Source organism: Aegilops tauschii, chromosome 5, assembly GCF_002575655.3.
Source record: "Aegilops tauschii subsp. strangulata cultivar AL8/78 chromosome 5, Aet v6.0, whole genome shotgun sequence".
NCBI classification, from domain to species: Eukaryota; Viridiplantae; Streptophyta; class Magnoliopsida; order Poales; family Poaceae; genus Aegilops; species Aegilops tauschii.
The window spans coordinates 206,667,756-206,682,225 of NC_053039.3; positions in this window are offsets into that span (position 1 = coordinate 206,667,756).

The following is a 14,470-nucleotide window of genomic DNA, read 5'->3' on the forward strand; positions in this document are numbered from 1 at the left end:
CGTAAGTGACCGTGTAGGGATTGACAACCCCTTATCGCGTTGGTTGCGAGGATTTATTTGTTTTGTGTAGGTACGAGGGACTTGCGTGTAGCCTCCTACTGGATTGATACCTTGGTTCTCAAAAACTAAGGGAAATACTTGCGCTACTTTGCTGCATCACCCTTTCCTCTTCAAGGGAAAACCAACGCAGTGCTCAAGAGGTAGCAAGAAGGATTTCTGGCGCCGTTGCCGGGGAGGTCTATGCAAAAGTCAACATACCAAGTACCCATCACAAACCCTTATCTCCCGCATTACATTATTTGTCATTTGCCTCTCATTTTCCTCTCCCCCACTTCAACCTTGCCGTTTTATTCGCCCTCTTTTTTCCGTTTGCCTCTTTTTGCCCGTTTCTTGTTTGCTCGTGTGTTGGATTGCTTCCTTGTCACAATGGCTCAAGATAATACCAAATTGTGTGACTTTACCAATACCAATAATAATGATTTCCTTAGCACTCCAATTGCTCCTCTTATCGATACTGAATCTTGTGAAATCAATGCTGCTTTGTTGAACCTTGTCATGAAAGATCAATTCGCCGGCCTTCCTAGTGAAGATGCCGCTACTCATCTAAATAGCTTCGTTGATTTGTGTGATATGCAAAAGAAGAAAGATGTTGATAATGATATTGTTAAACTGAAGCTATTTCCTTTTTCGCTTAGAGATCGTGCTAAAGCTTGGTTTTCGTCTTTGCCTAAAAATAGTATTGATTCTTGGAATAAGAGCAAAGATGCTTTTATCTCTAAGTATTTTCCTCCCGCTAAGATCATCTCTCTTAGAAACGATATCATGAATTTTAAGCAACTTGATCATGAACATGTTGCACAAGCTTGGGAGAGGATGAAATTAATGATACGTAATTGCCCTACTCATGGTTTGAATTTGTGGATGATTATACAACATTTTTATGCCGGATTGAATTTGCCTTCTAGAAATCTTTTAGATTCGGCCGCGGGAGGCACTTTTATGGAAATCACTTTAGGAGAAGCTACTAAACCTCTAGATAATATTATGGTTAATTATTCTCAATGGCACACTGAAAGATCTACTAATAAAAAAGTGCATGCGATAGAAGAAATTAATATTTTTGAGTGGAAAGATGGATGAACTTACGAAATTATTTGCTACTAAGAGTGTTTCTTCTGATCCCAATGATATGCCTTTGTCTACTTTGATTGAGAATAATAATGAATCTATGGATGTGAATTTTGTTGGTAGGAATAATTTTGGTAACAACGCGTATAGAGGAAACTTTAATCCTAGGCCTTATCCTAGAAATTCCTATAATAATTATGGTAATTCCTACAACAATTCCTATGAAAATTTTAATAAGATGCCCTCTGAATTTGAGACTAGTGTTAAGGAGTTTATGAATTCACAAAATAATTTCAATGCCTTGCTTGAAGAAAAATTGCTTAAAGTTGATGAATTGGCTAGGAACGTTGATAGAATTTCTCTTGATGTTGATTCTTTAAAACTGAGATCTATTCCTCCTAAGCATGATATCAATGAGTCTCTCAAAGCCATGAGAATTTCCATTGATGAGTGCAAAGAAAGAACCGCTAGGATGCGTGCTAAGAAAGATTGCTTTATGAAAGCGTGTTCTTCTAATTTCTATGAAAATAAAGATGGAGATCTAAAAGTTATTGATGTGTCCCCTATTAAATCTTTGTTTTGCAATATGAATCTTGATAATGATGGGACTGAAAATGATCCACCTTTACCTAGAAGGCGTTCCAAAAATTCAGAGTTTTTAGATCTTGATGCTAAAATTGATAAAAGTGGGATTGAAGAGATCAAAACATTAGATGTTAATAAACCCACTATTTTGGATTTCAAGGAATTTAATTATGATAATTTCTCTTTGATAGATTGTACTTCCTTGTTGCAATCCGTGCTAAATTCTCCTCATGCTTATAGTCAAAATAAAGCTTTTACCAAACATATCGTTGATGCTTTGATGCAATCTTATGAAGAAAAACTTGAGTTGGAAGTCTCTATCCCTAGAAAACTTTATGATGAGTGGGAACCTACTATTAAAATTAAAGATCATGAATCCTATGCTTTGTGTGATTTGGGTGCTAGTGTTTCCACGATTCCAAAATCTTTGTGCGATTTGCTAGGTTTCCGTGATTTTGATGATTGCTCTCTAAACTTGCACCTTGCGGATTCCACTATTAAAAAACCTATGGGTTGAATTAATGATGTTCTTGTTGTTGCAAATAGGAACTATGTGCCAGTAGATTTTATCGTTCTTGATATAGATTGCAATCCTTCATGTCCTATTATTCTTGGTAGACCTTTCCTTAGAACGATTGGTGCAATTATTGATATGAAGGAAGGGAATATTAGATTCCAATTTCCATTAAAGAAAGGCATGGAACACTTCCCTAGGAAGAAAATGAAATTACCATATGAATCTATCATGGGAGCCACTTATGGATTGCCCACCAAAGATGGCAATACCTAGATCTATCCTTGCTTTTATGCCTAGCTAGGGGCGTTAAACGATAGCGCTTGTTGGGAGGCAACCCAATTTTGTTTTTAGTTTTTTGATTTTTGATTCTGTTTAGGAATAAATATTTGATCTAGCCTCTGGTTAGATGTGTTTTTATGTTTTAATTAGTGTTTGTGCCAAGTTAAACCTATAGGATCTTCTTGGATGATAGTTATTTGATGTTGCAGAAAATTCCCGAAACTTTCTGTTCACGAAAACAATTGTTAAAAATCACCAGAACGTGATAAAATATTGATTCCAATTGCTTCTGATCAATAAACAAATTTTCTAGGTCGTCCTATTTTGGCTGAGTTTTTGGAGTTCCAGAAGTTTGCGTTAGTTACAGATTACTACAGACTGTTCTGTTTTTGACAGATTCTGTTTTTCGTGTGTTGTTTGCTTATTTTGATGATTCTATGGCTAGTAAAATAGTTTATAAACCATAGAGAAGTTGTAATACAGTAGGTTTAACACCAATATAAATAAAGAATGAGTTCATTACAGTATCTTGAAGTGGTCTTTTGTTTTCTTTCGCTAACGGAGCTCACGAGATTTTCTGCCAAGTTTTGTGTTGTGAAGTTTTCAAGTTTTGGGTGAAAGATTTGATGGATTATGGAACAAGGAGTGGCAAGAGCCTAAGCTTGGGGATGCCCATGGCACCCCCAAGATAATCTAAGGACACCAAAAATCCAAAGCTTGGGGATGCCCCGGAAGGCATCCCCTCTTTCGTCTACTTCCATCGGTAACTTTACTTGGAGCTATATTTTTATTCACCACATGATATGTGTTTTGCTTGGAGCGTCTTGTATGATTTGAGTCTTTGCTTTTTACTTTACCACAATCATCCTTGCTGTACACACCTTTTGAGAGAGACACACATGATTCGGAAATTATTAGAATACTCTATGTGCTTCACTTATATCTTTTGAGTTATATAGTTTTTGCTCTAGTACTTCACTTATATCTTTTAGAGCACGGTGGTGGATTTGTTTTATAGAAACTATTGATCTCTCATGCTTCACTTAGATTATTTTGAGAGTCTTAAATAGCATGGTAATTTTCTTAAATAAACCTAATATGCTAGGTATTCAAGATTAGTAAAAACTTTCTTATGAGTGTTTTGAATACTAAGAGAAGTTTGCTGCTTGATGATTGTTTTGAGACATGGAGGTAGTGATATTAAAGTCGTGCTAGTTGAGTAGTTGTGAATTTGAGAAATACTTGTGTTGAAGTTTGCAAGTCATGTAGCATGCACATATGGTAAATGTTATGTAACAAATTTCAAACATGAGGTGTTCTTTGATTGTCCTCCTTATGAGTGGCGGTCGGGGACGAGCGATGGTCTTTTCCTACCAATCTATCCCCCTAGGAGCATGCGCGTAGTGCTTGGTTTTTGATGACTTATAGATTTTTGCAATAAGTATGTGAGTTCTTTATGACTAATGTTGAGTCCATGGATTATACGCACTCTCACCTTTCCACCATTGCTAGCCTCTTTGGTACCGTGCATTGCCCTTTCTCACATTGAGAGTTGGTGCAAACTTCGCCGGTGCATCCAAACCCCGTGATATGATACGCTCTTTCACACACAAACCTCCTTATATCTTCCTCAAAACAGCCACCATACCTACCTATTATGGCATTTCCATAGCCATTCCGAGATATATTGCCATGCAACTTTCTACCATTCCGTTTATCATGACACGTTCATCATTGTCATATTGCTTTGCATGATCATGTAGTTGACATAGTATTTGTGGCAAAGCCACCGTTCATAATTCTTTCATACATGTCACTCTTGGTTCATTGCATATCCCGGTACACCGCCGGAGGCATTCATATAGAGTCATACTTTGTTCTAGTATCGAGTTGTAATCATTGAGTTGTAAATAAATAGAAGTGTGATGATCATCATTCTCTAGAGCATTGTCCCAAGTGAGGAATAAAAAAAAAGAGAAAGGCCATAAAAAAGAGAAGGCCCAAAAAATGAGAGAAAAAGAGAGAAGGGACAATGTTACTATCCTTTTACCACACTTGTGCTTCAAAGTAGCACCATAATCTTCATGATAGAGAGTCTCTTGTTTTGTCACTTTCATATACTAGTGGGAATTTTTCATTATAGAACTTGGCTTGTATATTCCAACAATGGGCCTCCTCAAGTGCCCTAGGTCTTCGTGAGCAAGCAAGTTGGATGCACACCCACTTAGTTTCTTTTGTTGAGCTTTCATATATTTATAGCTCTAGTGCATCCGTTGCATGGCAATCCCTACTCCTTGCATTAACATCAATCGATGGGCATCTCCATAGCTCATTGATTAGCCTCGTTGATGTGAGACTTTCTCCTTTTTTGTCTTCTCCACATAACCCCCATCATCATATTCTATTCCACCCATAGTGCTATGTCCATGGCTCATGCTCATGTATTGCGTGAAGGTTGAATTTTTTTGAGATTACTAAAGTATGAAACAATTGCTTGGCTTGTCATCGGGGTTGTGCATGATGAGAGCATTCTTGTGTGACGAAAATGGAGCATGACTAAACTATATGATTCTGTAGGGATGAACTTTTTTTGGCCATGTTATTTTGAGAGGACATAATTGCTTAGTTAGTATGCTTGAAGTATTATTATTTTTATGTCAATATGAACTTTTATCTTGAATCTTTTGGATCTGAATATTCATACCACAATTAATAAGAATTACATTGAAATTATGCCAAGTAGCATTCCGCATCAAAAAATTTGTTTTTATCATTTACCTACTCGAGGACGAGCAGGAATTAAGCTTGGGGATGCTTGATACGTCTCCAACGTATCTATAATTTTTGATTGCTCATGCTATATTATCTTCTGTTTTGGACATTATTGGGCTTTATTATCCACTTTTATATTATTTTTTGGGACTAACCTACTAACCGGAGGCCCAGCCCAGAATTGCTGTTTTTTGCCTATTTCAGAGTTTCGCAAAAAAAGAATATCAAACGGTGTCCAAACGGAATGAAACCTTCGGGAACGTGATTTTTGGAATGAACATGATCCAGGAGACATGGACCCTAGGTCAAGGAAGCTTCCAGGAAGCCACGAGGTAGGGGGCGCGCCTACCCCCCTGGGCACGCCCTCCACCCTCGTGGGCCCCATGTTGCTCCACCGACGTACTCCTTCCTCCTATATATACCTACGTACCCCCAAACGATCAGATACGAAGCCAAAAACCTAATTCCACCGCCGCAACCTTCTGTACCCACGAGATCCCATCTTGGGGCCTGTTCCGGAGCTCCGCCGAAGAGGGCATCGATCACGGAGGGCTTCTACATCAACACCATAGCCTCTCCGATGAAGTGTGAGTAGTTTACCTCAGACCTTCGGGTCCATAGTTATTAGCTAGATGATTCTTATCTCTTTTTGGATCTCAATACCATGTTCTCCCCCTCTCTCATGGAGATCTATTCGATGTAATCTTCTTTTGCGGTGTGTTTGTTGAGACCGATGAATTGTGGGTTTATGATCAAGTTTATCTATGAACAATATTTGAATCTTCTGAATTCTTTTATGTATGATTGTTTATATTTGCAAGTCTCTTCGAATTATCAGTTTGGTTTGGCCTACTAGATTGATCTTTCTTGCAATGGGAGAAGTGCTTAGCTTTGGGTTCAATCTTGCGGTGTCCTTTCCCAGTGACAGTAGGGGCAGCAAGGCACGTATTGTATTGTTGCCATTGAGGATAACAAGATGGTTTTTTTTATCATATTGCATGAATTTATCCCTCTACATCATGTCATCTTGCTTAAGGGCGTTACTCTGTTCTTATGAACTTAATGCTCTAGATGCATGCTGGATAGCGGTCGATGTGTGGAGTAATAGTAGTAGATGCAGGCAGGAGTCGGTCTACTTGTCTCGGACGTGCTGCCTATATACATGATCATACCTAGATATTCTCATAACTATGCTCAATTCTGTCAATTGCTCAACAGTAATTTGTTCACCCACCGTAAAATACTTATGCTCTTGAGAGAAGTCACTAGTGAAACCTATGGCCCCCGAGTCTATCTTCATCATATTAATCTTCCAACACTTAGCTATTTCCGTTGCTTTTTACTTTGCTTTTATTTTACTTTGCATCTTTATCATAAAAATACCAAAAATATTATCCTATCATATCTATCAGATCTCACTCTCGTAAGTGACCGTGTAGGGATTGACAACCCCTTATCGCGTTGGTTGCGAGGATTTATTTGTTTTGTGTAGGTACGAGGGACTTGCGTGTAGCCTCCTACTGGATTGATACCTTGGTTCTCAAAAACTGAGGGAAATACTTACGCTACTTTGCTGCATCACCCTTTCCTCTTCAAGGGAAAACCAACGCAGTGCTCAAGAGGTAGCAAAGCCTCATTATATCTTCCTCAAAACAGCCACCATACCTACCTATTATGGCATTTCCATAGCCATTCCGAGATATATCGCCATGCAACTTCCATCATCATCATATATACATAACTTGAGAATTCATTGTCATATTGCTTTGCATGATCGTAAGATAGCTAGCATGATATTTTCATGGCTTGTCCGTTTTTTGATTTCTTTGCTACACTAGATCATTGCACATCCTGGTACACTGCCAGAGGCATTCATACAGAGTCATATATTGTTCTAGGTATCGAGTTTTAATATTGAGTTTTAAGTAAATAGAAGTGTGATGATCATCATTAGAGCATGTCCCAGTGAGGAAAGGATGATGGAGACTATGATTCCCCCACAAGTCGGGATGAGACTCCGGACAAAAATATATTAAAAAAGTGAGGCCAAAAAGAGCCCAAGAAAAAAAAACAAAAAAACAAAAAAAGAAAATGAGAGAAAAAGAGAGAAGGGGATGCTAATTCCACACTTGTGCTTCAAAGTAGCCCATGTTTTTCATATAGAGAGTCTCCTATGTTGTCACTTTCATATACTAGTGGGAATATTTCATTATAGAGTTAGATGCACACCCACTTAGTTTTCAATTTGAGCTTTCATACACTTATAGCTCTTAGTGCATCCGTTGCATGGCAATCCCTACTCCTCGCATTAATATCAATTGATGGGCATCTCCATAGCTCATTGATTAGCCACGTCGATGTAAGACTTTGTTCCTTTTTTTTCTTCTCCATATTTATCTCTACCACCGTATTCTATTCCACCCATAGTGCTATATCCATGGCTTGCACTCATGTATTGCGTGGGAGTTGAAAAAGCTAAAGCGTTTTAAAAAGTATTAACCAATTGCTTGGCTGGAACCGATGTAGTACATGATAAATACTTCGTGTTAAGAAGTTGGAGCATGACAAGACTATATGATTTTGTAGGGATAGCGTTCTTTAGCCTTGATATTTTGAAAGACACGATTGTTTGTTGGGATGCCTGAGTATTAATGTCTTTATGTCAAATTATAGACTATTGCTTTGAATCACTCATGTCTTAGTATTCATGCCATGATTAGATTATATGAGCAAGATTATGATAGGTAGCATTCCACATCAAAAATTATCTTTTTTTTATCATTTACCTACTCGACGACGAGCAGGAATTAAGCTTGGGGATGTTGATATGTCGCGTGTCTATAATTTTTTACTGTTCCATGCCAATATTACACAACTTTCATATACTTTTGGCAACATTTTATATTATTTTTGGGACTAACTTATTGATCCAGTGCCTAGTGACAGTTCCTGTTTGTTGCATGTTTTTTTGTTTCGCGGAATATCCATCTCAAACGAAGTCCAAACGTGATAAAAATTTACGAAGAATTATTTTGGAATATATGTGATTTTTGGGAGGTGCAATCAACGCAAATGGAGGCTCGGGGCCTCCACTAAGCACCAGGGCACGCCTGCCCCCCCCCCCCTGGCGCGCGATGGTGCCTAGTGGGCACCCCATAAGTCAGTTGGGGCTCTTCTTTGGCCGCAAGGAAGCTTATATCCGGAGAAAAATAGTGTAAAAATTTCATCGCAATCGGACTTACGGATCTTCGGATATTTAAGAAACAGTTTTCGGCCACAAAATGGGGAACACGAAACAGAAAAGAACAGAGAGAGAGATCCAATCTAGGAGGGGCTCCTGCCCCTCCGTCCCATGGAGACCATGGACCAGAGGGGGAACTCTCCTCCTGTCTAGGGGGGGAGGCCAAGGAAGAAGAGGAAGAAGGAGGGGGCTCTCTCCCCCTCTCTCCCGGTGGCGCCGGAGTGCCGCTGGGGCAAGGATCATGATGGCGATCTACATCAACAACCTTGCTACCGTTAACACCAACTTTCTCCCCCTCTATGTAGTGGTGCAACCTCTCTATTCCCACTGTAATTCTCTACTTAAACATGGTGCTCAACACTATATATTATTATCCAATGATATGTGGTTATCCTATGATGTTTGAGTAGATCTGTTTTGTCCTATGTGTTGATTGATGATCATGATTGCTTTGAGTTGTATATTTTATTTTGGTGCTGTCCTATGGTTCCCTCTGTGTCGTGCAAACATGAGGGATCCCCGCTGTAGGGTGTTGCAGTACGTTCATGATTCGCTTATGGTGGGTGGCTAGAGTGACAGAAGCTTACGCCTGAGTAAGGGGGTTGTTGCGTATGGGAGTAAAGAGGACTTGATACTTAATGTTGTGATTGGGTTTTACCTTAATGATCTTTGGTAGTTGCGGATGCTTGCTAGAGTTCCAATCATAAGTGCATATGATCCAAGTACGGAAAGTATGTTAGCTCATGCCTCTCCCTCATATAAAATTGCAATGATGATTACCGGTCTAGTTATCGATCGCCTAGGGACAAATAACTTTCTTCTGTGACAAAAAGCTCTCTACTAAACAACTAACTTTATTATCTTGCAATTTATTCTTAGTGTATTGTCGCAAAGTACTTCTAGTTTCATACTTGTACTAGGTGAAGCAAACGTTAAAGTGTGCGTAGAGTTGTATCGGTGGTCGATAGAACTTGAGGGGATATTTGTTCTACCTTTAGCTCCTCGTTGGGTTCAACACTCTTATTTATTGAAAAAGGCTACAAACGATCCCCTATACTTGTGGGTTCTCACCCACTGCTAGTTGTTGTATTTTGCTTGTTTTTTACTTCACAGAATATCAATACCAAACGAAGTCCAAATGCCACGAAACTCTTTGGAGATATTTTTCTGGACAGAAGACACCCAGGGAGCCAAAGGAGCACAAGAGAGGAGGCATGTGGTGCCCACTAAGCACCAGGGCACGCCAGAGGCCCAAGACGCACCCTGGTGGGTAGTGGAGACCACGAGAACCTTCTGGAGTCACCTCCACCTCTATAAATACTATAAAATCCCAAAAACCCTAGGGGAGTCGACGAAACACTTTTCCAGCTGCCACAAGTTCCAAAACCACGAGATCCTATCTAGAGGCTTTTTTCCGGCACTCTGCCGGAGGGGGCAATGATCACGGAGAGGTTCTTCACCATCCTTGTTGCCCCTCCGATGATGCGTGAATAGTTCACCATGGACCTACGGGTCCGTAGGCAGTAGCTAGATGACTTCTTCTATCTTTTTGATCTTCAATACAATGTTCTCCTCGATATTCTTGGAGATCTATTTGATGTAATGACTTTCGGTGTGTTTGTTGGGATCCGATGAATTATGAGTTTATGATCAGATCTATCCATGAATATTATTTGAGTTTTTGCTGAACTCTTTCATTGTTATAGCTTCGTATTTCTTTTCCGAAACTTTGGTTTGGTTTGGCCAACTAGATTGATTTTTCTTGCCATGGGAAGAGGTGCTTTGTGATGGGTTCGATCTTGCGGTGCTCAATCTCAATGACAGAAAGAGACATGACACGCATGTATCATTGCTATTAAGGGTAAAAATATGGGGTTTATTCCTACATGAATAAATCTTGTCTACATCATGTCATCGTTCTTATTGCATTACTTCGTTTTTCCATGAACTTAATACACTAGATGCATGCTAGATAGCGGTCGATGTGTGGAGTAATAGTAGTAGATGCAGGCAGGAGTGGGTCTACTAATCTTTGACGTGATGCCTATATACATGATCATTGCCTTGGATATCGTCATAATTATTTGTTTTTTCTCTCAATTGCCCAACAGTAATTTGTTTACCCACCGTATGCTATTTTCTTAAGAGAAGCCTCTAGTAAAATCTAGAGCCCCTGGGTCTATTTCCTATCATATTAAATCTAAAAAAATACCTTGCTGCACTTTTCTTTATTTATTTTATTTTGTGTTTCAGTTATATCTATTTATCAAATCTCATACAATTTAATCTATCTCAATATCCTTGAGGGATTGACAACCCCTTCACGCGTTGGGTTGCAAGTATTTGTTGTTTGTGTGCAGGTGTTGCTTACATAGTGTTGCTTGGTTCTCCGACTGGATTGACAACCTTGGTTTCATAACTGAGGGAAGTACTTACCATTGCTATGTGTTGGAAATATGCCCTAGAGGCAATAATAAAATGGTTATTATTTTATTCCTTGTTCATGATAATTGTCTATTGTTCATGCTTTAATTGTGTTATCCGGAAATCGTAATACATATGTGAATACATAGACAATAACATGTCCCTAGTGAGCCTCTAGTTGACTAGCTCGTTGATCAATAGATGGTTACGGTTTCCTGACCATGGACATTGGATGTCATTGATACCGGGATCACATCATTAGGAGAATGATGTGATGGACAAGACCTAATCCTAAGCATAGCACTAGATCTTGTACTTCGTTTGCTAAAGCTTTTCTAATGTCAAGTATCATTTCCTTAGACCATGAGATCGTGCAACTCCCGGATACCGTAGGAATGCTTTGGGTGTACCAAACGTCACAACGTAACTGGGTGGCTATAAAGGTGCACTACAGGTATCTCCGAAAGTATCTGTTGGGTTGGCTCGGATCGAGACTGGGATTTGTCACTCCGTATGACGGGGAGGTATCTCTGGGCCCACTCAGTATTGCATCATTATAATGAGCTCAATGTGACTAAGTAGTTAGTCACGGGATCATGCATTACGGAAGGAGTAAAGTGACTTGCCGGTAACGAGATTGAACGAGGTATTGGGATACCGACGATCGAATCTCGGGCAAGTAACGTACCGATTGACAAAGGGAATTGTATACGGGATTGCTTGAATCCTCGACATCGTGGTTCATCCGATGAGATCATCGTGGAACATGTGGGAGACAACATGGGTATCCAGATCCTGCTGTTGGTTATTGGCTAGAGAGGTGTCTCGGTCATGTCTGCATGATTCCCGAACCCGTAGGGTCTACACACTTAAGGTTCGATGACGCTAGGGTTATAAGGAAGGTTTGTATGTGATTACCGAATGTTGTTCGGAGTCCCGGATGAGATCCCGGATGTCACGACGAGTTCTGGAATGGTCCGGAGGTAAAGATTTATATATGGGAAGTCACCATACGGTCACCGGAAATATTCGGGGGTATACCGGTATTGTACCGGGACCACCAGAGGGGTTCCGGGGGTCCACCGGGAGGGTCCAGCTGCCCCGGAGGGCCTTATGGGCTGTAGGTGGAAGGGAACCAGCCCTTAGTGGGCTGGGCGCCAACCCCCTAGGGCCCATGCGCCTAGGGTTTGGGGGAAACCCTAAACGGGGGCGCCCCCCTTGCTTGGGGGGCAAGCCACCTCCCCCTGGCCGCCGCCCCTCCCACCAGATGGGATCTGAGGGGGCCGGCCCCCCTCTCCCTTGCCCCTATATATAGTGGAGGGGTGGGAGGGCAGCCATACCTTTCCCAAGGCGCAGCCCCTCCCCTCCCCAACACCTCTCCTCCTCCGCGTGTGCTTGGCGAAGCCCTGCCGGAGAACTGTCACTCCACCACCACCACGCCGTCGTGCTGCTGTTGGAGCCTTCTTCCTCAACCTCTCCCTCCTCCTTGCTGGATCAAGGCGTGGGAGACGTCACCGCTCCCTACGTGTGTTGAACGCGGAGGTGCCGTCCGTTCGGCGCTTGGATCATCGGTGATTTGGATCACAACGAGTACGACTCCATCAACCCCGTTCTCTTGAACGCTTCCGCTCGCGATCTACAAGGGTATGTAGATGCACTCCTCCCCTCTCGTTGCTAGTAAACTCCATAGATTGATCTTCATGATGCGTAGAAAATTTTAATTTCTGCTACGATCCCCAACAGTGGCATCATGAGCCAGGTTTATGCGTAGTTTCTATGCACGAGTAGAACACAAGTTGTTGTGGGCGTCGATTTTGTCAATTTACTTGCCGTTACTAGTCTTATTTTGATTCAGCGGCATCGTGGGATGAAGCGGCCCGGACGGACCTTACACGTACTCTTATGTGAGACAGGTTCCACCGACTGACATGCACTAGTTGCATAAGGTGGCTAGCGGGTGTCTGTCTCTCCCACTTTAGTCGGATCGGATTCGATGAAAAGGGTCCTTATGAAGGGTAAATAGAAATTGACATATCACGTTGTGGTTTTGGCGTAGGTAAGAATCGTTCTTGCTAGAAACCTATAGCAGCCACGTAAAAGTTTACAACAACAATTAGAGGACGTCTAACTTGTTTTTGCAGCAAGTGTCATGTGATGTGATATGGCCAGAAGGATGTGATGAATGATATATGTGATGTATGAGATTGGTCATGTTCTTGTAATAGGAATCACGACTTGCATGTCGATGAGTATGACAACCGGCAGGAGCCATAGGAGTTGTCTTAATTTATTTATGACCTGCGTGTCAACTGGAACGTCATGTAATTACTTTACTTTATTGCTAACCGTTAGCCATAGCAGTAGAAGTAATAATTGGCGAGACAACTTCATGAAGGCACGATGATGGAGATCATGGTGTCATGCCGGTGACGATGATGAACATGGCGCCCTGAAGATGGAGATCAAAAGGAGCAAAATGATATTGGCCATATCATGTCACTATTTGATTGCATGTGATGTTTATCATGTTTTACATCTTATTTGCTTAGAACGACAGTAGCATAAATAAGATGATCCCTCGCTAAAATTTCAAGAAAGTGTTCCCCCTAACTGTGCACCGTTGTGAAGGTTCGTTGTTCCGAAGCACCACGTGATGATCGGGTGTGATAGGTTCTAACGTTCGCATACAACGGGTGTAAGCCAGATTTACACACGCAATACACTTAGGTTGACTTGACGAGCCTAGCATGTACAGACATGGCCTCGGAACACAAGAGACCGAAAGGTCGAACATGAGTCGTATAGCAGATACGATCAACATGAAGATGTTCACCGATGATGACTAGTCCGTCTCACGTGATGATCGGACACGGCCTAGTTGACTCGGATCATGTATCACTTAGATGACTAGAGGGATGTCTGTCTGAGTGGGAGTTCGTTGATAATTTGATTAGATGAACTTCATTATCATGAACTTAGTCTAAAAACCTTTACAATATGTCTTGTAGATCAAATGGCCCACGCTAATGTTGCCCTCAACTTCAACGCGTTCCTAGAGAAAACCAAGCTGAAAGACGATGGTAGCAACTACACGGACTGGGTCCGTAACCTGAGGATTATCCTCATAGCTACCAAGAAAGCATATGTTTTTGAAGCACCGCTAGGTGATGCACCTGTTTTCCCAGCAACTCAAGACGTTCTGAACGCCTGGCAGTCACGTAGTGATGATTACTCCCTGGTTCAGTGCGGCATGCTTTACAGCTTAGAACCGGGGCTCCAAAAGCGTTTTGAGCAGCACGGACCATATGAGATGTTCCAAGAGCTGAAAATGGTTTTCCAAGCTCATGCCCGGGTCGAGAGATATGAAGTCTCCGACAAGTTCTACAGTTGTAAGATGGAGGAGAATAGTTCCGTCAGCGAACACATACTCAAAATGTCTGGGTTGCACAACCGCTTGTCTCAGCTGGGAGTTAATCTTCCGGATGACGCGGTCGTTGACAGAATCCTTCAGTCGCTCCCACCTA